The following is a 23,446-nucleotide window of genomic DNA, read 5'->3' on the forward strand; positions in this document are numbered from 1 at the left end:
CCTGTCTGGGAGGGACTGGAAGGGCTTCCCAGAGGAGTTGCCATTCAGGCTGGGTCCTGGAGGATGAGGTGGGTTTGGAGAAGGTCCAGGTTCATGCAAGTGTAGTAATGGGTGTTGCGCCAAAATTGCTCTCTTCTCTAGCTATGCTCGTTGTTGTTTGGGCAACCTCACCTCTCCCGCTCCACCACAGACTGGGGAAAGCTGATTCCATCTCTGGAGGGGGTATGTACATGTGTATTGGGGGAGGCACGTGGTTTAGGCTGAAGTGAATCAATGTATTGCCATCCCCTGGCCATAGTTGAAGAAAGGGAAATGTGAGAAGAAAAAGGAAGAAGGTTTTCTTTTCTAGGAAACAAGCTTTCTTGCTCTTCTGATTCTCCTGGAATGAATGAAGGAAGGAACAATGAAGTAACTAACTCGCTCCTCCCTTCTCCTACTCTCACATCCCCTCCCAGGCTGAGAAAAAGACTCCTGTAGGCCCAGAAGCTCATAGGGGTGGGGAAAGGAAATCTGGGCTTGGGATGAGGCAGACAGATGCTGGATGGCAGAATGGAGTGCCCAAGTCCAGGAGGGTCTTGTTGAGCCCCTGAATCAGCCTGTTCCCCTGAAGACTTTCCAGTCCTATGACCAATGAGGCCCCTTTATTGTTTGAGCAGATTTGAGTCAGGATGCTTTGAACTTAGAGCATCCTAACTGGGAACAGTGATCTAAGGAGCTGCAAACTACGTCCTTGCCTCACACAAGTTCAGACTTTCTCTGGTGGTTCTCAAACTCCGCATATATGGGCGTTGCCCAAAGCACCAAACACTGCTTGCTGAAGGGGCTCGAGTAACAATTCCGCTGTTCATCCGGTCATTAGCTCTCATTGTCCTCATCAGGGGCATGGGAGTCCTGAATAGAATATGTGTGCCTTTCTGTAATCTGGCAAGGTGGGGGAGGGAGGGAGAGGTGCGCCTTCCCTCTTTCAGCGTGCAAAACACACGAGAGGGGCTCACACTGGAGGAGCAAGGGATGGAGCTGAGAAGACAAGACACAACCTCGTATTTATGGATGTCATTATTTAATCACTTATTTTTAATCACTTATTTTATTTAATTTATTTAATCACTTATTATTTAATAATTTAATTATTTAATCACTTATTTTAATAACGTATTCGTTAATGACCATTAAACTTTGTGAAAATCACAGAGGGCAGAAGCGTATGGGGGAGAATGCGTGACCCACAGTCTGGCTGGAGAAGCTCAGAGAATTGGATGAAGGGCTTTGTGGAAGCTGGGATTTGAGTTGAGCAATGACAAGAATACTACTAATCCTTCATGGGTATGTAGCATATTTATTTTTCTTGAGATAATTCACATACCATGAAATACACCACGCAATTCAGCAAGTTTTAGTTTATTTGCAACATTGTGCAACTATTACCACTAATTTCATTGTCGTGACCCCCCCCCCAAAAGAAACTCTGTAGTCATCAGCAGTTACTCCCCATTCCGTCACCCAAGTCCCTGGCAACCACAGATCTACTTTTTTGTCTGGGTGGATTTGTCTATTCTAAACATTTTGTGTAAATGGAATCATATCATACATAGTCTTCGGTGTCTGACTTCTCTCATTTAGCATAATGTATCTGAGGTTCCTCCCTCTGGCAGCAAGGATCAGCACCTCATTCCTTTTTATTGCTAAGTAACATTCTGTTGCATGGATATACTGAATTTTATTTATCCACTCATCAGGTGAAAGATATTTGCATGTTTCTACCCTTTGGCTATTGTGAATGATGCTGCTATGAGCTCTTGTGTACAAGTTTTTGTATGAACATATGTTTTCAGTTCTCTTGGATATATACCTGGGAGTGGAATTCTGAGTAGTGTGGTAACTCTATGCTTAATCATTGGAAGAATGAACCACCTGTGGCTGCACTGTTTTACATTCCTACCCACGATGTATGAGGGGGTACATGGTGTTTTACCAATTTTGAAATCCCTTTGACACCTGCGATCTAACTTAATGCTCACAAGAGTCCTGCAAGGAATTATATTCACTTTTATAGATAAAAAGACTGTACTGATAAGGATTATTTCAGTTGCAAGGAACAGAAACTCTACACAAACAAACTCAAGCAGAAAAGGCAGCATATCAGCTGATGTAGGCAGGAAGTGCTGCAGGTATGGCTGGATCCAGAGTCTTAAGTGAAACTCTCCTCTTTTTTTCTGTCTTCTCTTACATTTGCTTCGCTCTGCTTCCCTTTCCTGCAGCAGACAGGATTTCTCTGCCTGCTAGGAAGATGTAGCTGACAGACCCAAGCTTACACTTCATAGATTCTAAAGGGAGAGACAGCTTTCCCTACTAGATGCAGCAGGAAAGTCCAGGATTTTGATTCATGTCTACTCCAGAACCAATCAGTAGCTGGGGAATAGGGTACTATAATTGGCCGAGTCTGGGGCACATGCCCAGCCCTGAGGAGTTGGGAAGAGAAGGGCTTTATGACTGACAGCCCCACCAAGACCACATATTGTAGGAGAATAGTTCCCTGAAAGGAAACAGAAAAAAGAGGATGACAAAGTATGCCAGACAGAGAGGGTTCCTGGGTTGCTGGACTTCAGTGTCAAAATCGGAGCCATCCCTGGCCAGCTGGGACAGATTGGTCCCCGATCTCTGTCTCTTGGACCTTCTGCCACTTTTTCTTCAATTTTCCTCTCCAAGATTCTCCTCCCCCCTCCCCTGCCAGGTATCTATCCCCTACTCTCTAGTTATTTCTCCCCACCCTTCTGTTTTCTGCCCCCACGTGCCTCCAGTGCAACCACTCACCATGTTAGCATGAGGGAGGGTCCACCTTGGGGGGGGGCACCCTGGCTCCGGGGCTCCTCTCTGCCCCCTTAGGCTTCCCTCATAGATCTGCCCTCTTCCTGTGCCTTGTCTGTTGGTTGGTGCTTAGGAAATGCAGACTCTCTTTTTAAATTAAGATAAACTTCAGCAAACTTACAGTCCCTGGGAAGGCACATCATCTGCCAAAATTAAAAAAAAAAAAAAAAAGAGAGAGAGAGAGAGAGAGAGATAACAAATTCCACTGCAAAAAACAAAGTAGAAGAAAGCTACAGGATTGCTTTTGTTATCTGCTGTTTGAATGACACATGTCGCTGTCCCAGACCAATAATGGGGATGATGGGAAGGTGATTGTGTCACGCACAAATGGCCTTATGTTTCAGTTTGTCATGCCAGGTCTCATCCTTGCCAAAAGAGTGAATGAGGTTAACTTTAAATAAATGTGTTTACCCCAGTAGCTGATGTTTGCCCCAGCTGGTTTCCACTTGAAGTAGAAAGTTCAATCATCCTAAATGTTGGAGTTGGGGGGATGTTCCCATCTTCCAAACATTGTGCTGAGCCGAGGGTTAGGGACTGGGATTCCTACTGGGACCAAGCCCTGTACACAACCTATACCAAATCCAGGAAGTTATTTTCTGATTTCCATTTCTCAAGCCACAAGTATGTACTATTTTGCAGTAAAGATATCAAAGGGAAGGAGTAATGGCCACAACACACACAGACACACAAGATAGATGAAGAAACATCCTTTTGAAGAAAAATATGCCAGAGGGTGCGGGAGAATAAAAATTGCTTTGAAAGTCTCGAGGTAGCAGTCAACATCCTAATGGAAAAGCTATTTCTAATGCAGCTTAGATGAGAGAAACCCTTGACCATGGACCAGACAGGAAGGGCGACATCAGGGTTAAACGTCACAGCGAGAACAGTGTGAAGGACACCTGCCTTCAATGAGCACTCAGTACAGACTAATGGAACTCCTTTCATCATCCGCACCCAGGTGGCTGTCTAGGACCTTCATCTGACTGAGAGGTCAGGGAGAAGCCATGAAGGTTAAGGGTCTGGATGGAACGCTCTAGGGTAAAGATGGGCTCTCAGGAGAGTCTCAGACAAGGACGTGGAGCAGAGAAAGGGATTCTCAACTATGCACACAGAGCAGGTGCAAGGGTGCCACTTGTCCAGAGTGTGGGAGCTGGGCCATTCGATAAGCAAATTCTAGTGGGTATGATCGGGCCAAACATACAGGTACACGCACACGTGCATGGTTGCACACATGCACACACATCCGTGCCAGCATAAATACACTCTTCCCATCCAGCACCATCTGAATCCATGTTAAGGAAGAGAAACATTACTCCAAGAAAACCTCAAATGTACAGATTACCCTGTGCGTTTTGGAGAGAGCATTTTGGAACAGTGTTGGTTCCTCATCGTTCTTTCTCCCACTTTCAGGTGAAGTCTGAGTTACGAGTCACGGCATCCTTGGCTCAAATGCCAGGGACAGAGCTCCCGAAGGATGACCTTTGGCTCTAAAAAGGCCCAGATAAAGCTTTTATATTTTTAGCCTTTACTTTGGGGGCAGATCAAATTCCGAGGGGGTGGGCTGTAAATCCTAGGGATTTGGGCCGAAGATGGGTTAAAAGGTAAAGGGTAGAAATAATTTTGGTCCCATTGTGGGGTATTTTTAATCAGCCTTCATTTGATAACAAGAAGGCTTCAGAGGTTTTTGAGTGAAATTGGGGAAGGGCAGGGAGATCTGTATCCAAACCAGTCGGGGGGACAGAAGCCTGTGGCCTTTGGCCCATTCAGGAAGGTTCTGTGAAGGAGGGGCCAACACTCCCAGATCATCTTTTCGATATCCTCCCTTCATGCTCCCCCAAGACTTTGTGAGCTTTCATGGGCAATGTTTGGGCTTCCATAAAGATGCTGTCTTTTCCTTCTCAGCTTTGGTGGGTACCGTTCCTTGTGTTCAGCACTGAACCTTGCATTCCTTCCAGCCCTGCCTACTGGATCTAACCTGTGCCCTCAGTGCCCTTCAGAGCCTGTGTAATGGGACTTACTCCTGCCTTCCCTATTGTGTTTCCTGCCTCTCTCTGAAACAAACCACGTGCTCTAGTCTGGTGGCTAGTACTCAGCACGCCTGGAACACGGATAACAGGACCAGCTACCATCACTGAGCATCCCTGACCGCGGACCAGATTCTGGACCGAATGTCCTGCACCGTCTCGTCCCATCCTTCTGTTCCCGCCACACAGGCAGCTTTGCAGGCAACTGTCAGTATTTTCAAGTATTCCTTTGGCCCTCGCCATTCCTGTGAATGCCATATCCTGAGGCTTTCAGCTGCGACCCACAGGGGGTTCTCTGTGTTCCCTGGCTCTGGAGCTCTGTCAGCAGGCTGGGAGTTTTGGGGAATCAGTGGGAGCAGTCCCCAACCAATGACGGATGAGTACCCCAGCTCCCACAGCCTTTCCTAGGGGCTGAATGCTTGTCTCCCCCTCCTCAGATTCCTATGTTGAATCCTAATCCCTAAGTATTAAGATGTGGGGGCCTTTGGAACAGGATTAGGTCGTGAAGGTGGAGCCCTCATGAATGGGATTACCGTGCTTACTAAAAAAGACTGTGAGAGTCCCCCTGACTCTCCTGCCATCTGAGGATACGGCTAGAAGACGCTGTCTGCGGACCAGAAAGCAGGACTCAGGAGACACCGAATCTGCTGGCTCCTTGATCTTGGACTTCTCAGCCTCCAGAGCTCTGAGAAACACATCCCTCTTGTTCATAAGTCACCCAGTCTGTGGTATTTTTGACAGAGGAGGCCAAGCAGACGAAGACATCCCTCCTGAGGGACCACTCTGAGGAATGTTCCACGGTGTCCCAGGGAGCCGGGCGGAACTGAGCCCTGTTTGCCCGCCGTGGCCACCTGCTCACTGCTGCACCCTGTAAGGGCTTCCCTCCCTTCTCTCTCTTGTCATTCCCTTGACAGTGCTCTCTGGGATCACCTTCCCACGGCCCCACCCCCACCCCAGAACACTCGCACTGAAATTCTCCTATCAGGGTCTACTGCCAGGTTTAGAGGAGTAAAGCAACTAGATCCAAGTTTTGTAGCTAGAAAGTGGCAGACTAAGCCTGGAACCCAGGGGACATGGGAGGGACACTGAGAGTAGCCCCAAACCGTGCCAACTATCAGACCTCCAGACTTGCTCACAACTGTCCAAACACCTGGGATGCCTGGGAATGCCGGAAATTCTGCTGTCTGAGTTTCTGGCTCCAGGTACACTCTTTGAAAAAGAAAATTCCACTTGGGAAGTCGATGAACCTGTTCAATGAATATCAGCCCTTTATTCCCCAAGGTCCTGAACAGAGCAGGAGATTTAAAAGGGACAAGAAAGGGATCTGCAGCAAATGTGGATCAGGAGAACCAGCCCTGGGGCAACTGGAGGCCCCAGCAGCAGAAAGCAGCCCCTCAGGCAGGCTGCTGAGAGGGTGGGGGGAAAGCATGTCCTGTTTCCCCATTTAGCTGAGAGCCGGTCCTAGGCCTCGGCTAATGCCCTCAGCCTGGAAGGGCACGCAGAGGTTTCTGAACATCACAAGTTGTATACCTGATCTTGGAAGTCCAAGAGAAGAGATAGGGGAGCACAACCCAAAACAAACCATAAGAAAAGAAAATGTTCGTGACAGTATAACCAGTGACGAACCCTCTATCTGTCTACCTCTGTCTCCAGCCAGCCTCGCTAAACCCAGAGACTAGAATTTTAAAGGGCTGCTACCTCCCTGTACCTCCCCTTCTGCCACAGGCATGAGGGGCTGGACTCGTCCCTGCGATCACATACCTGCCAGGCTGGGTCAGCCACCAGTGGGGGCTTTCCTGGAGACTGCTTGTCTACACGTATTTCTGGAAAGAGGACAGACCTCCGTGCTGCCGGGGAAGGTTGTGCCCAGACTTTTCCAGCTGCTGCTGCTCATCCTAAAGCATGTACTAGAAATAAACATCTCCTAGGCAATTTGCAGCTGGGGGCAGAGGCTAAGTGGTGGTGTTTGCAGATGTGGGGAGAGGGATGGGGAGTGGAGATGTTTTAGTTGACATTTGGGTAACAAATGCTTCTGTGAGGATTTTTTTTTCTCTGCTGAGCATTAGTGAGCAAAATGTGGGTGCAAAAGCTGGGCTTAAAGGCCTCTTAACCCCACCAGCCCTCCATGTAGGCCAAAAGTTAAGCATTGAGTATAGGATTATTGCAAGGAAAGGGGCTGGTCTGTGTTTGTGTTTGCAGAGCTTCAACAGACCCTGTAAATGGCTGGGGACCCTGACATTGCTCATGAAGCTGTAGAGTGCAGGGAGTGTAGTGGTTACACATGTGGGCTTGGGGCCCAGAGAGACCTAGATTAGGATCCCAGCCTGGCCTGGCATCTGGTGGGTGACCATTTCAGGTGGAAACAATGAAAACAGGCTTCAATAAGTCACTTACCGAGTGCCAGACACAGTTCTCAGCACTTGACGTATATCATCTCGTTGAATAATCCCGACAGCTCTCCGAAGTTGGGGCTATCATTGTTCCCATTTTACAGATGAGAAAACTGAGGCATGAGGGGAAGCATAAACTGCTCAAGGACACTCAACTGGTCAGTGGTGGAGCCTGGAGATGGCCTTACATGATCTACCTGGATCCCTCTGCCTCTTGGGTTGTCGTGAGGCAGGGCTGAACCATAGCCTATAAAGGGTTTGGCGCAGTGCCTACCACATGGCAAGCTTGCAATAAATGTTAGTTTTTATTATTAACAACATATGAAACAGCGTAAAACAGACTAGTCAAGCTATCCGCACCATTTAAGATTGTTAACAATGCCTGACATTTGTTTAGCTCCATATGTAATTCAAAGGACATTCCCCGATTAGGCCTCTGAGAACCTTCCTTGAAGGCCCTGTGAGAGTGGTGGGGGCAGTTTCGAGTGGGCATGATTACTGGATGAACAAGGACATGGAGGCCCAAGGTCAGCAATGTACATAAGGTCCCACACTAGCCCTCTGGTCATACCATCCTTCAGCAAGCCTGTGTTGATATCCCAGAGCCTGAATTACATACCAGCGGGCTGAAAAAAATGCCAAACTATCATCAGCGTGTGGTCCTTTAGTATGTTTCACTCAGATTGCATTTACAGAAACATTTTCATACCCAGCTGTGTAAACTGTGATACAATAACAATTTATTGCTTGTTTATCCTCTAACTTTATAATTAGGACCTGAAGGGTTTACAATTAAAAAAAAAATTCCAACAATAGAAGACCAAGAGTCAAACAATGGAACTAATATTTGTATAACGTTTTCCATTTTATGAACAGGTGTGATCTCATATCAACCTCCTGACAGTCCACCACTGAACATAACTGTGCCATAAAACTTGGGCTGAGCAGAGCTCCTGTAACAGAGAGTCTCATGGCCATGTTCAAGTCTTCTACTCCGGTAAAATTTTGCCTGTGTGTTTTGTCAGTTACAGAGAGGGTAGTGTTAATATTTCCTGCTATGTTTCACCAAGACTCGAGCTAGAATGCTTGGTTTTAAATCGCAGCCCTGACACATGAATTCTGTGACTTTGGGCAAGTGCCTTAAGTTCTTGGTTTTTCAGAATTCTAACCTATAAGAAAGCATACCTGTCTCATGTGACTATTGTGAAGATTGAAATGAGTTCACACATGTCAAGTGTTTGGAAAAGTGCCTGGCACAGAGTAAGTGTTATTCGCTTACAGTAAAACCAAAAATCATTTCCCAGGAAGACTGCAGAATCATACGTCTCTCTTTTATAGTTCTGTCCATTTTTGCATTATAGATTTTGAAGCTAAGTCTCCAGGTGCGTGCAAATGTAGAATTGTCATATCTTCCTAGTGACTTGAGCCTTTTCTTGTGACAAAATGTCTATCTTTAGTTATGCCTTTTGACAACATCTACTTTTTGATCTTAACATGATTACACTGGCTTTCTTTTGGTTAGTGTATGCGTGGAATATCATTTTCCATTTATTTGCTTTCAACTTTCTATATCCTTGTATTTTACACATAACTCATGTAAGCAGAATTTAATTGTTTTAAAATTTAATCTGTTAAGCTTTCACTGGAGCACTTAGTCCATTTACATTTAATTTTCACCATATTTGAGTTTAAATCTACCATCTTAGTATTTTCTATTTGTTCTGCCCGAAGTATGTGCTCCCTTTTCTCTCTTTTCTTACTTTCTTTTGGATAGATCATTTCTAATTATTCTTTCCCCCACTTTTTTAGGTGGAAAGTAATAAAGAAATTTGCTAGGCATTAGTGATTCCTGAGAGATTCCAGCATGCATCTTTAATTTATGAAAGTCTAATATGAAAAAGTGCTTTTATCTTCTCCCAGACAATGCAAGAACTTCAGAGCATTTGCATTGCAGTTGCTACCTTCATGATTATACACAATTGTTTTTCTTTTCTCTCCATGTTTTAAAAATCATGATACTTTATTATTCTCATACAGCCTGTCAATATTTGGATTTGTCCACATATTTGCCATTTTTGTTGCTTTTCTTGCATCTTTGACTTTTCATATGGGATCATTTTCCTTCTGCCAGAAGAATGCCATTTAGCATTTCCTTTAGGACTGGATTTTCTGATGTCAAATTCTCTCAGTTCTTGTTTGTATGAAAATGATTATTTCATTGTTATTCCTGAAGGATGTTTTCTCTGGGCATTATATTTTTTCTTTTATCACATTGAAATGATCATTCCGTTGTCTTCAGATTCTTGTTATTTCTGATGAGAAGTCAATTCTCAGTTTAATCATTGTTCCTTTGAAGGTAAAATGTCTAATTTCCCTATAGATGCCTTTAAGATTTGTTTTTCTTTGGGTTTTAAGAAATTTTGCTGTGATGTGGATTTCTTTTTATTTATCCTACTGAGATTAATTTGGCCTTTTAAAAAAACTGTTAAAATTCAAAGCTCTTAATCAGTTTGGGGAAACTTTAGCCCTTACCTCTTCAAATATTATGTCTGTCCCATTTTTATCTCTCCTCTACCACTGGGACATTTATTAGAATTTATCATGTATCTGTCATAGACTGAATGTTTGTATTGCCTAAGATTATATGTTGAGATCCCAACCCCAATATGTCGGTATTAGGAGGTGGGGCCTTTGGGAGGTGATTAGGTCATGACAACGGTGGCCTCATGAATAGGATTTATGCCCTTATAAAAGACATTTCAGAGACCTCCCTTCCTGCTTCTGCCATATGAGGACATGGTAGGAGATGGCCAGGAATCAGGCCTTCACCAGACACCAATCTGTTGGCACCTTGATCTTAGACATCCCAGCTGTGAGAAATAAATGTTTTCTGTTTAAGCCAACCAGTCTGTGGTATTTTTGTTATAGCAGCCTGAATGGACTAGGACACTATTCTTTATGCTTCTCATCTTTGCATTTTTCAATTATTTTTTCTTTCTAATTTTCATTCTAGATATATATATATATATATATATATATATATATATTTTTTTTTTTTTTTTTTTTTTTTTGCCTTATCTTCCAATTTGTTAGGTCTTGCCCCAGCTGATTCAAACCTATTCTTTAAGTTCTTAATTTGGGTTATTTAATTTCTTATTTTGAGAATTTCTATTTGGTTCTTTACAGTTCTCTTTTAAAATGTTAAATCTTGTCTTTTATCTTCCCAAATATAGGAAACGTCGTTACTTTAAACTCTGGGTCTGATCAACCAGAGTCATTATGGTCTGCTTCTATTGTATGTTATTTCTCCTGATCTTCATGTATGATGTCTTATCTCTCATGGGACTGGCTATCCTTGATTGTGCATAGGTCAATGGGCTGGAAAATTATGAAAATAAATTGAGAGCTTGAATTTTATCTTCCGGAAAGGATTATTTGCTTCTGCTAGGCTCCCAAGGTCATTTAGATCACTCAAATACTCTTAATAATGTTAATAATATTTTGGGATTGAGACTTTCTTGGGGCCCCAAATGTCTAGGAGCTGTATTTCAGTCTATGTGAGGGCTGGTTTACTAGTAGTTCACTTTTACTCTTAGGGTATGGCCCTTCTGGGTTTACTATGATCCCCACTTTTGCCGATCCTGAACTACATTTTTTTTTCCCTACCCACAGGTATGGTCAAAAATATTTCCCAGTTTCTCAGCTGCATCTTCTGGATTTGCAGATGCCCCCAGGGCAATGGGAGCCCCAATGCCAAGCTTCTCTCTCTGGGCTTCCTTCCTCTTGCAGACCTCAGTCCAGTAATATTTTTACTACCTTGATAGCTTTCCCATCCTTACAAGCTGGTTTTTGGAAAATATTTTGTCCAGTTTTTTTAATTTTCCTCAGAAGGAAACTTGTCTACATTATTCAATCTGCCAACACTGGAAGTGTAATCCAAAATATGACAATATCATTTCCTCAAGACATCCTTTAATATCTCGTAAAACACAGCAAGAATTTTCTAGTAAACCTTCTAGAATTTTCTATTCAAAAGTGGGTATGTCTGGGATCTTGATTTTATCTAGTCTTACCTAATAACAATTCATGGACTAGGAAATTAATTTATTCATTTATTCAATAAATATTCAGTGTTGGCTATGTTCCAGGCACTGATCTAGGCCCTAAAGATATAATGGTAAGTAGACCAGACACCTTCCCCCCGTCCCTAAGTTTAAAGTCTAGATTGAGAGAGAGAGTGAGGGCACATATAAAAATTTAGCTACACTCAAATGTGATGAGAGATTGAGAGAAAAATCATTGAAAACAATCGATTGCAATAGGAAGAGTATGAGGATGCCAAGTACAAGAAGAATTACAATAATTGTGATGCTCTGTCTGCAAGCAGCAGAAAATTGGACCCAAATGGGTTTAAATAATGACTGAATGTATTATCTCTCACAAAATAATAAGCCTCAAGGTAGAGGAACCTCAGACAGAGGTCATTGGAATGTCAGCTGCTCCTCTGCCTCTTACCTCTCATTGTCCTCGGGCTGGCAAAAGATGGCAGCTGAAGCTCCACTGGTCTCATCCAACCACTGAAAGATCCAGAGGAAAAACGGGAAGACCAACACACCTCCCCTCATCTCTCCTCGTTTTTCATTGGGCAGGATTGGGTCACATGCCCTCTCCTATACCAATCACTGGCAAAGGAAATAAAATTACCAGAAGGAACTAGACTAGCCATGATCTGTTTCTAGCTGGGAATGGGACCATCTTCCCTTGAGTCATGTTGGGGAAAGGCCAATTCTTCAACAAAATTGGGGTTCTATTAGGAAGGAAGAAGGAAGGAGCAGAATGGTTACTGGGCAATATTCACCACAGGGGATTGGTAGTAAGGGTAGAACATTACCAAAGACAAACCACCCATTCCACACATTATTTTGAGTCTTTACATACACATTCTGATATGTTTTTCACAGTTAGCCAATAAATCAATAGTAATAGCTAGCATTATTGAGTGCTCACGAACCCATTTAGACTCAGTGAGGTCGGTGCTATTATCATCCTCATTTTATAATGACAAAACTGAATCACAGAGTGTTAAGGAGCTTGTCCAAGGTTACATGATGGGTGAAACCTGGATTTATTTTTTATTATTTATTTATTTTAAATTTTATTTATTCACTTGACAGAGAGAGACACACAGCAAGAGAGGGAGCACAAGCAAAGGGAGCAGGAGAGGGAGAAGCAGGCTTCCCACCAAGCAGGGAGCCCAATGCAGGGCTCCATTCCAGAACCCTGGGATCATGACCTGAGTCAAAGGCAGCCACTTAACTGACTGAGCCATCCAGGTGTCCCTGAAACCTGGATTTAAACCCAAGTCATCTGGCTCCAAAGCTACAGATTTTACCCTCTAAAATAAACTATCTCTAGCAAGGTAAATGGACTATCCTAATATTTTATTTATTTTTTTAAAGATTTTATTTATTTATTTATTTGACAGAGATCACAAGTAGGCAGAGAGGCAGGCAGGGGCGGGGGGAGCAGGCTCCCCGCAGAGCAGAGAACCCGATGTGGGGCTCGATCCCAGGACCCTGAGATCACGACCTGAGCTGAAGGCAGAGGCCCAACCCGCTGAGCCACCCAGGCGCCCCTATCCTAATATTTTAAATGAAGAAATTGAAGTTCAGAAATGTGAGGTTTGTCCATCCACTTATTCTCTTATAAATCTTTATTGAATTATCCCTTACTGCTCTTGGTGCTTAATACTCCTGGTGCTAGACTCTGGGGATACAGTTCTGAATAAGACCTTGCTCTCGACCTTATGCTGCCTACAGACTTGTAAGATAATCATTGAATGTTAACTGTGAGCAATTTGTCACAAGTAAAGGCTGCAGGTTCTGGCATCAGATGCTAGGGTTCAAGTCCCAGCTTTATGGCACACTAGCTGTCCTAGACCTTGGGCAAGTCTCTGTTTTGATGACCTCTTCACCCCATTGGTGAGGAAGAGATCACTACCCTAAGGTTATGGGGATGGCTAAACACACACTAGGTGATGAGACCAAGAGTATTTACTAGTTATCTATGCTCACAGCCCAGGGAGGAGGATGCCACCACCATGCAGGACCACAGGGGGTCTCAGTTGGGAGCAGGATGAACAACTGGAGTGGAGGGAAGCAGACTCTGTAGTCTCAAGAGGGTATGGTGCCTCCTGGTTCGCAATGATTGGCTTGTTTGTATAGTTCTGTGGTCTGGCAGGGAACTGAAATGTGTTATTCAGAGATAAGTAAGAATTGTGCCTGGCCTGTCTGATAAGAAGAGTTGGCTAAAGAAGCTTATCCTTGAGAGCAGAGGGGAGAGGGGAGCTAGCCATTAAGCCATTTGGGGTCCTCTTAATGTCACCAGATATCAAGCAGCTCATGATAGTGAACCTTAATTTCAAGCTTTACATCACTGTTTCTGAACCTGGTTGCACCTTTGTTTCTTCATCTTAAAATCAGAATAACAGTGTCTAGTTCATTGGTTATTTATGAGTTTTGAATGAGGCACTATGAGGTGAGCATTTAATACAAGGCCTGGCACTTGCCAAGTACCAGGCATAGGTTGTGTGATTTGCATAAGGTCACATGGCTGGTGAGCAGTGGACTCAGATTTAACCATCCACTTTTTGTTTCTAGATACTGGGAACTTTCTACAACACTAAATTGAAATCTTGTCCATTGGGAAAATACCAGTTAGTTTATCCATCCATCCGTCTAAACATACATGCCTCCATGTACTTATTTGCTCATTCATTCAACAAATATTTACTGAGCACCTACTGTATTCATGGTCCTGGCACTACGAAGATGGCTTTTAGAAGCTCACAGTCTGATGGAGGAGATAGACATGGAACAGACATGGTGCTTTCCAATGTGTTGGGTGTTATGCCACAAGCAGTCAGTGCCAAAGACAAACCAAGGTAAGAACGGCTGGAGGTGGGATGTGGATTGTAAAGACCCTGGGAATTTGCCCCAAAACAGCCCATCAAAATATCTCCTGTTCCCTCCCCATGATGGTTGGGGTTAATGACCCCTGTGGTCCAAACTGGAGAGGAATCTCCCATTGGGATTCCTGGCTGACAACTGACAGACTTTGAAAAAGCCAAGACTTTCCATTTCTGGCTCTTAAACTGTAGGTGGAGGATCCTGGGCTGGTCCCTTCCTCCTATTGGAACTCAGTTTCTTTGTTTGTAGAGCAGGGGTATAGGGCTAGGTGGTCTGGGGAGATTACCTCCAGCTCTACCCGAAAATATTGTTTTTAAACACTATGTCTCATGAGATCCCTACTCCATAGGACCACCACTGTTCCCTAACTGGCCCCTATTTGTCCTCTCCCACACTGTATACACGCGATACCCATCATTCTGGTCTACACTACACACCCCTCTAGGTGGGAACTGGTTTCTTCAGATATTTTCCTCCAGGTAAGAAAGTAATATAAAACAACAGCACTACAAACCACAAAACCCAGGAGAAAGAAAAAGTTGTAGCTTGCCCCATTGTCTGTCTTTGGAGATTGGTATACCTTGTTTGCTTCTCCTCAAATGAGGCTTTCATTTTAAATTACATTGAGCCATAGCTTGGCGGCTCTATTTTTTGTTCCATTCTTGGCACTCCACAGGATGTCAGAAAGGAGAGCCAACTTTTCACTTTTCTCCAAATCTGCTTGCTGCCCAAAGATCTTGGGGGGTGGGGGGTGGGGGTGGTTTCCAAGGTTGGATGGGAAGATGGAAAGCCAGCAGCATCCAATACTTCCCAGACTGCCCTGACCACAACCCTGTGGATAGGAGGCAGGCAGGCAGCTGGGCTGGCAGCTGGGGGAGTACTCAAAGGATGAGGCAGGGAATTTGCTGCCACCTCCAACTTGGTGTATAGGAGATGTGAAGGAGAATTCCAGGTGCTGGGCTCTCTCGACACTGTGTCAGAGTCTGGCTGGGGTCAGGGTTTCACAAGGGGTAATGCTGTGGGGCTGTTTCCCTGGAGGAAAACCAGGTTCTTTTCATCTGTGAAAGCATCCAAGTTCTGCTTTCACTTATTTGAGGAATGTTTCATCAAGAGGAAAATCACGTAAGCCTGGCACTGCCACTGGCAAGATGTGTGACCTTGGGCTGATTGCTTGACTTCCCTGATTCTCAGTTTCCTCTTCTGCGAAATGAAGTGATTGTATCCAGTTATCCAAAAGGTCACTTCAGGTTGTAAATTGTCATGAGAGGGTCAGGATCATGGTTTCTGAAATCAGACAGTTTGACGCAGTTTGGATCCCAGCACCATTTACCAAGAGGGGACCTTGGGTAAGGGGGTGACCTCTCTTAGCTCCAGGGTTGCTTGAGAATTAGATGAGTGAGTGCATGCAAGAGTGTAGCACAGGGCTTAATGTAAAGGGAACATTCAGTAAATAAGTTATGAGCTCTTAGGAAGATGAAGGTAATGAGCCTGTGTGCACAACTCTGCTCAACTTTCTTCTACTTGTGCTTTCTGGGGCAGAGACCAGAAAGCAAATGCAGTGGAGCTTTTAGGAGCAAAAGGTGCCACTTCAGTCCCCAAGGCTGGTATTTCCTCCCCAGGCATCCAGGCCAATATCTGGCTGGTTACCAGAGGATTAAAAACTAGACATTAGGTGGCTGCCACTGAGTGTGAGGCAGGGAGTCAAGCTAGTCCAGTCAAAACCTAGCATATACCAATGGATGATGCTAGAAGGGGCAGAGAGCATTTCCTGGGGTGGACCATAATTGGCAAGAAGCTCATGATTCCATCTCCAGCTAGATTGGCCTTAGCCTTCTGCTATGTCCCATGCCATCCTCTTATGAAATGGAAGCTGATGGTGTGCACAGTGGGACATAAGTATCGTAAGGGAACAGGAGGGTAGAAGGGTACGCTGGGGACACTTGATTCTCTGAACCATAAATCAGAGACTTCTTCTGGTCACGCTGCCCACAGTGGCCATACTGAGTAATCTGCCAGGTCAGCTCTGGCCCCAAAGATCCTTCTGAGTTGTACTCTCAGCAGACTCATTTAGCTCCTTTGAAAAATGCCAGCATCTGCTTGGCTGTGAGCTGGCTTCTTTTCTCTGGGCCTTAGGTTCCTCTTTTGTGAAGTGATGGAGACTTCTTTTTCTTGCATCATGGCACACCATAAACCACATACCAGATGGAAGAGTACACAGTGCTATCTAAAGAAGAAAAAATATTTTTAACTGTACTGACAAGCTGGCATAAAGGTAAGGAAATCACAAATAAGTTGAAACCCCAAATCCTTGAATATAAATTGGTGCCAAAGCTCTCCTTTGAATTGTGGGTTTCTGTCAAAATTTGGGGATCTTGAGCTTCTGTTTCATGATTTTACAGAAGCAGGGGACAGAACAGGAGGCCTAGGGGCGACCCAAGGTAGAAAATCCAATAGGAGAGCTCTTTGCACAAGGCTAAAACATCTCTAAAAAGCATTGCCTTCAGTGGAAATGAAGAAGAAATGAACTCTGAAAAGAGGGCAAAGCATAGAAACTAGTCTTTAAAAAATCTTAACTGTGGATGGAGAGGGGGAAAAACTCTGAAAATTCAAAACTGTAAGCTGACCTTCGTGTGAGTTTCCAGTCCAAGTTCATACTCAGTGTGGCCCAAAAACGTCAAGTGGAGAATTTAATTTTAAGTGGCCCTACATTAGAAGAAACAAATATAAATAATTTCTGGAGAAACTAAACTTAAATCCAACCCTCAAAGAACTCCACAAATAAACTTCCAAGGAAAAGGAGCAACTCACAGGAAAAACAAAATGAAACAAAATACACAAGGAAATAAGATACCAAAAGGAAGGGTCAATGGAAGCAACAAAAAGCAGGTCTACAAAGACTTCATATTCTGGAATTAGCAGATGGATAACTAGGTTTCACATATTGAAAGAAATTTTTAAAAAAATCATATAAACACGAGGAAGAAATAAGCAGGTTTGGAATAGAGTCAAGTAGATTGAGAATTGAAAAATATAAGAACTAAAATAAAAACTCAAATGAATTGTTAATGAGCAGATTGGACACTGAAAGGAAAATTTGTAAATTGGAAAATAGTTTCAAAGAACTAGCCAAATGTGGACACAAAGAACTAGAAAATATGAAAGAGAGGGAGGTGTTAAGAGACATGAAAGACAGACTGAAATGTTTTAATATATTTTGAATTGATTTCCAGAAAGAGGTAAAGAGAAAACACAGAGGACATAGTTTTGGAAATAAATACTAATAATTTCCCAGAACTGTTGAAAGCTTCTAAACCATGGATCCAGAAAATCTAGCAGATTCCAAGAGTAAACACATACACATACATGCATGTATATACCTGGACATACAGTAAATATTTCAAAACAGCCAGAGACAAAAACAAAGTTAGATAGATTCCTGATGTTTTAATGGAAAAGCATGAGTTGAGAGAAAATAACCACCAACACAGAATTCTATACCTAGCAAAACTATCCTTGAAGAATTAGAGTTAAATAAGACATTTTCTGACAAACACTGAGTTTATCCCCAAAAATCTTCCCTAAAGGCAATGATAAAGTATGTGCTTCAGGCAGAAAGGAAAATAGTCCCAGATGGAAGACTGAAGGTACAAGAGGTAATGATGAGCAAAGACACTTGTAAAGATGCAGGCAAATAGGAAAATTATTGTCTGCATAAAATAGCATAATATTGACTAATTTATGTAGGGGAAGAAACAAGGTAAAACTAGAATACTGAACAATAATAGCAAATGAATTGCAAGGAGATCATTGAAATTAAGGCATTCTAATATCTTTATATTACCTGGTAGGAAGGCGGATAGTATCTTCCACGTGTGTTGAGCTCAGTCTGCATTTCATGATAACTAGGACAGTCACTAAACAGGCAAAGAACTTACAACTTCTAATAAAGTAATGAGGAAGAGGAGAAACCCAATAAAGAAGAAAGATGGTGAAAAAAAGGCAGTGGGAAAAGGAGACCAAAAAAGCAAGAAAAAAGAAATAGTATGTAATGAAATATTAGTGATATATACAAATACATAAGTAAGCACAATAAGGGTAAATAGACAAAACTCAGGGTAAAAGAGAAGAGTTGTCAGACTGGGTTACAAAGGAAAATGTCAATTGTAAGGTGTTACTACAGTCATGTTTAAAACAAAGAACAATGGAAGATTGGAATTCTCAGCATGGGAAAAAATATGTGCTGGGCACATACTAACCAAACTAAATCTGGAATGTTTATTTCAATAAGAGACAAAAAAATGAACTTAAAGATCCAAAGTATTTTACAATTACAGAGGACAGTATATAATAATAAGTGGAAAAATTTAGCAATAAAATATGACATTCTAACTCTGTATGCCTATAATAACATCCTCAAAAGATAAAAACTAAAATTCATAGATCTATAGTGAAAAAATAGACAAACAGACCGTATAATGAGAGATTTTTAACATGCTTTTTCTATTACCTATAGAGTAATAAAATATGAAAACTCAGTGATAGCACAATATGCAAATTTTGATCTAATGGGCATAGATAAAACATTACACCAACAATCAAAGAACATAGGAATTGTCAAGCACACATAGGAGAAACATTTATGATAAATTTATAGGAGGTTGCAAAACTCATCTCAAAAAGTTTCAAAAAGATTGGTATCAGATAGGTCATATTCTCTAAACACAGTGCCATGGAGTTAGAAATAAATAACCAAAAGATTATTAGAAAAAAAAACACCACACATTGAATTTAAATCTAAGTATACTATACTACTAAATAATTTATAGGTCAATGACACAATCACAACAGAAAAGAAAATACTTATAATTGAACAATAATGAAACTCTTATGTACAAAATTTATAATTTTTAGCTTTAAACTCTTTCCTTAGAAAAGAAAAAAAAAGTTCAAATTTAATATACTGTGGGTAATGTAGATATTAAGAAGTTCAACAGCAGGGCACCTGGGTGGCTCAGTGGATTAAAGCCTCTGCCTTCGGCTCAGGTCACGATCCCAGGGTCCTGGGATTCAGCCCCACATCAGGCTCTCTGCTCAGCGGGAGCCTGCTTCCCCTCTCTCTCTCTGCCTACCTCTCTGCCTACTTGTGGTCTCTGTCTGTCAAATAAATAAAATAAAATCTTAAAAAAAAAAAGTTCAACAGGATGATACTAAATAAAGCAGATGGAAAGACTAAAGATAGAGGCAGAAGTTAATGAAATAGAAAGTAACTGGACAATGGGAAAAAACAACAGACCTTAAAATTTGTTTTTTGAAAAGATTAATATATTGATAACTCCTTAGCAAGTCTGACCAAGAAAAAAGAGAAAACACAACTGCCAATATCAGAAATGAAAAGATAGACACCCCCATGGATCCTATAGATACTGAAAAATAATAGAGTATGAACAATTTTTTGAATAAATTAGAAAATTGAGAGGACAAAATTTTTCTAAAATATAATTTATCAACACTGCTGGAAGATATGGAAAATCAGAATAGTTTAATATCTGTTAAAAATGTTTTAAAAAGATTTTATTTATTTATATAAGAGAGAGCAACAGCACCCACATAGGGAGTGGAGGGGTGGGGAGGAACAGAGGGAAAAGGAGAAGTGGCCTCCCTACTGAGCAAGGAGCTCAACTTAGGGCTCAATCCCGGACCCCAGAATCATGACCTGAGCCAAAGGCAGACACTTAACCAACTGAGCCACCCAGGCACCCTTCTATTAAAGACATTTAACTGATTGTCAAAAACTTCCCTAGAAAGAAAACTCTAAGAATAAATGGATTTACTAATGGACTCTTCCAAACACTTAAAGAAGAAAGAATACCAATTTCACAATTTCTTCCAGAAAACATCAAAATAAGGAATCCTTCCTAACACTTTTCATAAAGCCAACATCACTTCGATATTGTGACCTGGCAAAGACTGCAAAAAATGAAAAGAAAAATCAGTATCTCTCATGAATATAGTTGCAAAAATCCTTATCAAAATGCTACTCAATAAAATCTGGCAACATATTTTAAAAGCCAACACATTTTTTCTTTTTTTTTTTTTAAAGATTTTGTTTATTTATTTGACAGAGAGAGATCACAAGTAGGCAGAGAGGTAAGCAGAGAGAGAGGGGGAAGCAGGCTCCCTGCTGAGCAGAGAGCCAGATGTGGGGCTGAATCCCAGGACCCTGGGATCATGACCTGAGCCGGAGGCAGAGGCTTTAACCCACTGAACCACCCAGGTGCCCCAGCCAACACATTATTATATTTGGGCTTTATTCTAGGAATGCAAGTTTGGGTTAACATTAGAAAATCAATTAAGGTAATTCACAATATTAACAAAAGAAAGGAAAAAATAATATGATCATCTTGATAGATTCAGAAAATGCATTTGGTAAAAGTTAAAATCCGTTTATAATAAAATCTCATATCAAGCTATAAGTAGAAGGGAACGTTATTAAACCATTAAAAGTATCTACAAAATATCTATAAGAAACATCATGCTTAATATTTTGCTATTATATAATTGCCTAATACAATTTCTAATATTGATATTATAATACCAGTATAAAATAATGACACCTTTCCACCTGAGATTAGGAAGAAGACAAGGATGTCTGCTATTTCATGTCCTCCACATTGTACTGGAGTTTCTAACAAGTGCAATGAGGCAAGAAAAAGAAATAAAAGACAAATGGATTAGAAAGGAAGAAATAAAACATTTTTTTATTCACAAATAACATTAATTTGTGCCTAGAAAACCCAAAAATAATCTACAAACTACTAGAATTAATAAGTGAGTTCCACTAGGTCATTGTTAATAAAGTTAGTACTAAAATTTTGTGTTTCTTTTCCATGCCAGAAATAAGTGGGAAATAGAATTTTAAAAGACAATTTATAATAATATCAAGAAACATTGAGCACTTAGGAATAAACCTCACAAAATACATGCAAGTTTCCTGTGGCAAAAACTACAAAATATAACTGAGGGAAATGTTTATTAACATATAATGTATTATTTGCCCCAGGGGTACAGGTCTGTGAATCATCAGGCTTATACACTTTTCACAGCACTCACCATAGCACACACCCTCCCCAATGTCCATAACCCAACCACCCTCTCTGTACCCTCCCTCCCCCAAGAAACCCTCAGTTTGTTTTGTGAGATTGAGAGTCTCTTATGGTTTGTCTCCCTCCCGATCCCATCTTGTTTCATTTTTTCCTTCCCTACTCCCCTAACCCCCAACTTTGCCTCTCAAATTCCTCATATCAGGGAGATCATATGATAATTGTCTTTCTCTGATTGACTTACTTCGCTAAGCATAATACCCTCTATTTCCATCCACACTGTCACAAATGGCAAGATTTCATTTCTTTTATGGCTGTATAGTATTCCATTTTATATATATCTCACATCTTCTTTATCCATTCATCTGTTGATGGACATCTAGGTTCTTTCCATAGTTTGGCTATTGTGGACATTGCTCCTATAAACATTCAGGTGCATGTGCCCCTTCGGATCACTACATTTGTATCCTTAGGGTAAATACTCAGTAGTGCGATTCCTGGGTCATAGGGTAGCTCTATTTTCAACTTTTTTTTTTAAAGATTTTATTTATTTATTTGACAGAGATCACAAGTAGGCAGAGAGGCAGGCAGAGAGAGATGGAGGGAGAGGAGGAAGCAGGCTCCCCGCTGAGCAGAGAGCCTGATGCGGGGCTCAATCCCAGGACCCTGAGATCATGACCTGAGCTGAAGGCAGAGGCTTAACCCACTGAGCCACTCAGGCGCCCCTTCAACTTTTTGATGAGGAAAATGTTTAAAGAGAATATACTCCTCATATAAAAAGGGGGAGGAATAAAATATGTTGATGGATTGAGAGGTTTAATATTGTGAAAATGTGAATTTCCTCAAATTAATCTATAAAGTCAATGGAATTACATTGACTTTATTTTTAAAAATCTGTATGTATATGTGTGTCCATGCATGCATGTGTGTGTATTTAATCAGCATAGACAAGTTAATTGTAAAATTCGTATGAAAATGTAAAAGTTCTAAAATATTAAAAACAATCTTCAAAAAAAACTAAGCTGGAGCACCTTCACTACTAGCTAACAAGACTGGTCATAAAGCTATTGTGGTTAAAACAGCACGGCTCACATACAAACAGAATAATGAAATGGATTAGAATCTGTTAACTGATCCACACATATTCTGTCCCTGGATTTATGCAAAGGTGACACTCTAATGTAGAGTGTAGATATAGTATAATGTAGTGTAAGAATGTAGTATTAGAATGATTTGTTTTTCATAAATGGTGGTAGGTTGATGGGCTATTCACATGTAAAAAAATAAATTTGTTCCACTAGCTGAAATGCAAAAACTGAATCCAGAGGGATTACAGATCTAAATGTGAAAAGCAAAAACAGTTGAAAAATAATGACAAAATAATAGAAGAAAACACTAGAGAACATTTTCATGACCTTGAAATAGGCAACAGTTTCGTAAACAGGACACAAACAGCATTAGCTACAAAATAAACAATAATAAATCATAATTTCATGATGTCAGTTTTTTTAAAATTCAGATTTATATTGTAAATTCAATATAATTCCAATTCAAATTCCAAAAGTATTTTTTTTTTTTAGAATTTAACAATCAAATTCTCAAATGTATAGAAAGGCAAAATAGTCAAGACTAGCCAAGATACTCTGATTTTAAAATCTCCAACAAACCAGATGGTGGACTTATTATGCCAGATATCAGGATTTATCATAACGATATGATAATTAAGACAATGTGATATTAGCATAGGGATGAAACAGAAGAGAGTCCAGAAATAAGCCCTCACATATGCAGAAACTTGATTTATGACAGACCAGACATTGCACGTCTGTGGCACGAGGACAATTGGTTATCCATATGGAAAAAAATGAAACTTAATCCCCCAACTTACACAATACACAAAAATCAACTCCAGATGGAATAAAGGCTTAGACATAAAATGAAAAAACTATAAAGCTATTGGAAGATAATATAAGAGAGTATCTTTATGACCTCAGAGTAGGGCAAGATTTCTCCAGCAAGACACCATAAGTACAAACCAGAAAGACAAAGATTGATAAATTTAGCTACATTAAAATTAAGAATTTTTGTTCATCACAAAA

Source organism: Martes martes, assembly GCF_963455335.1.
Source record: "Martes martes genome assembly, chromosome: 7".
Lineage (NCBI taxonomy): Eukaryota > Metazoa > Chordata > Mammalia > Carnivora > Mustelidae > Martes > Martes martes.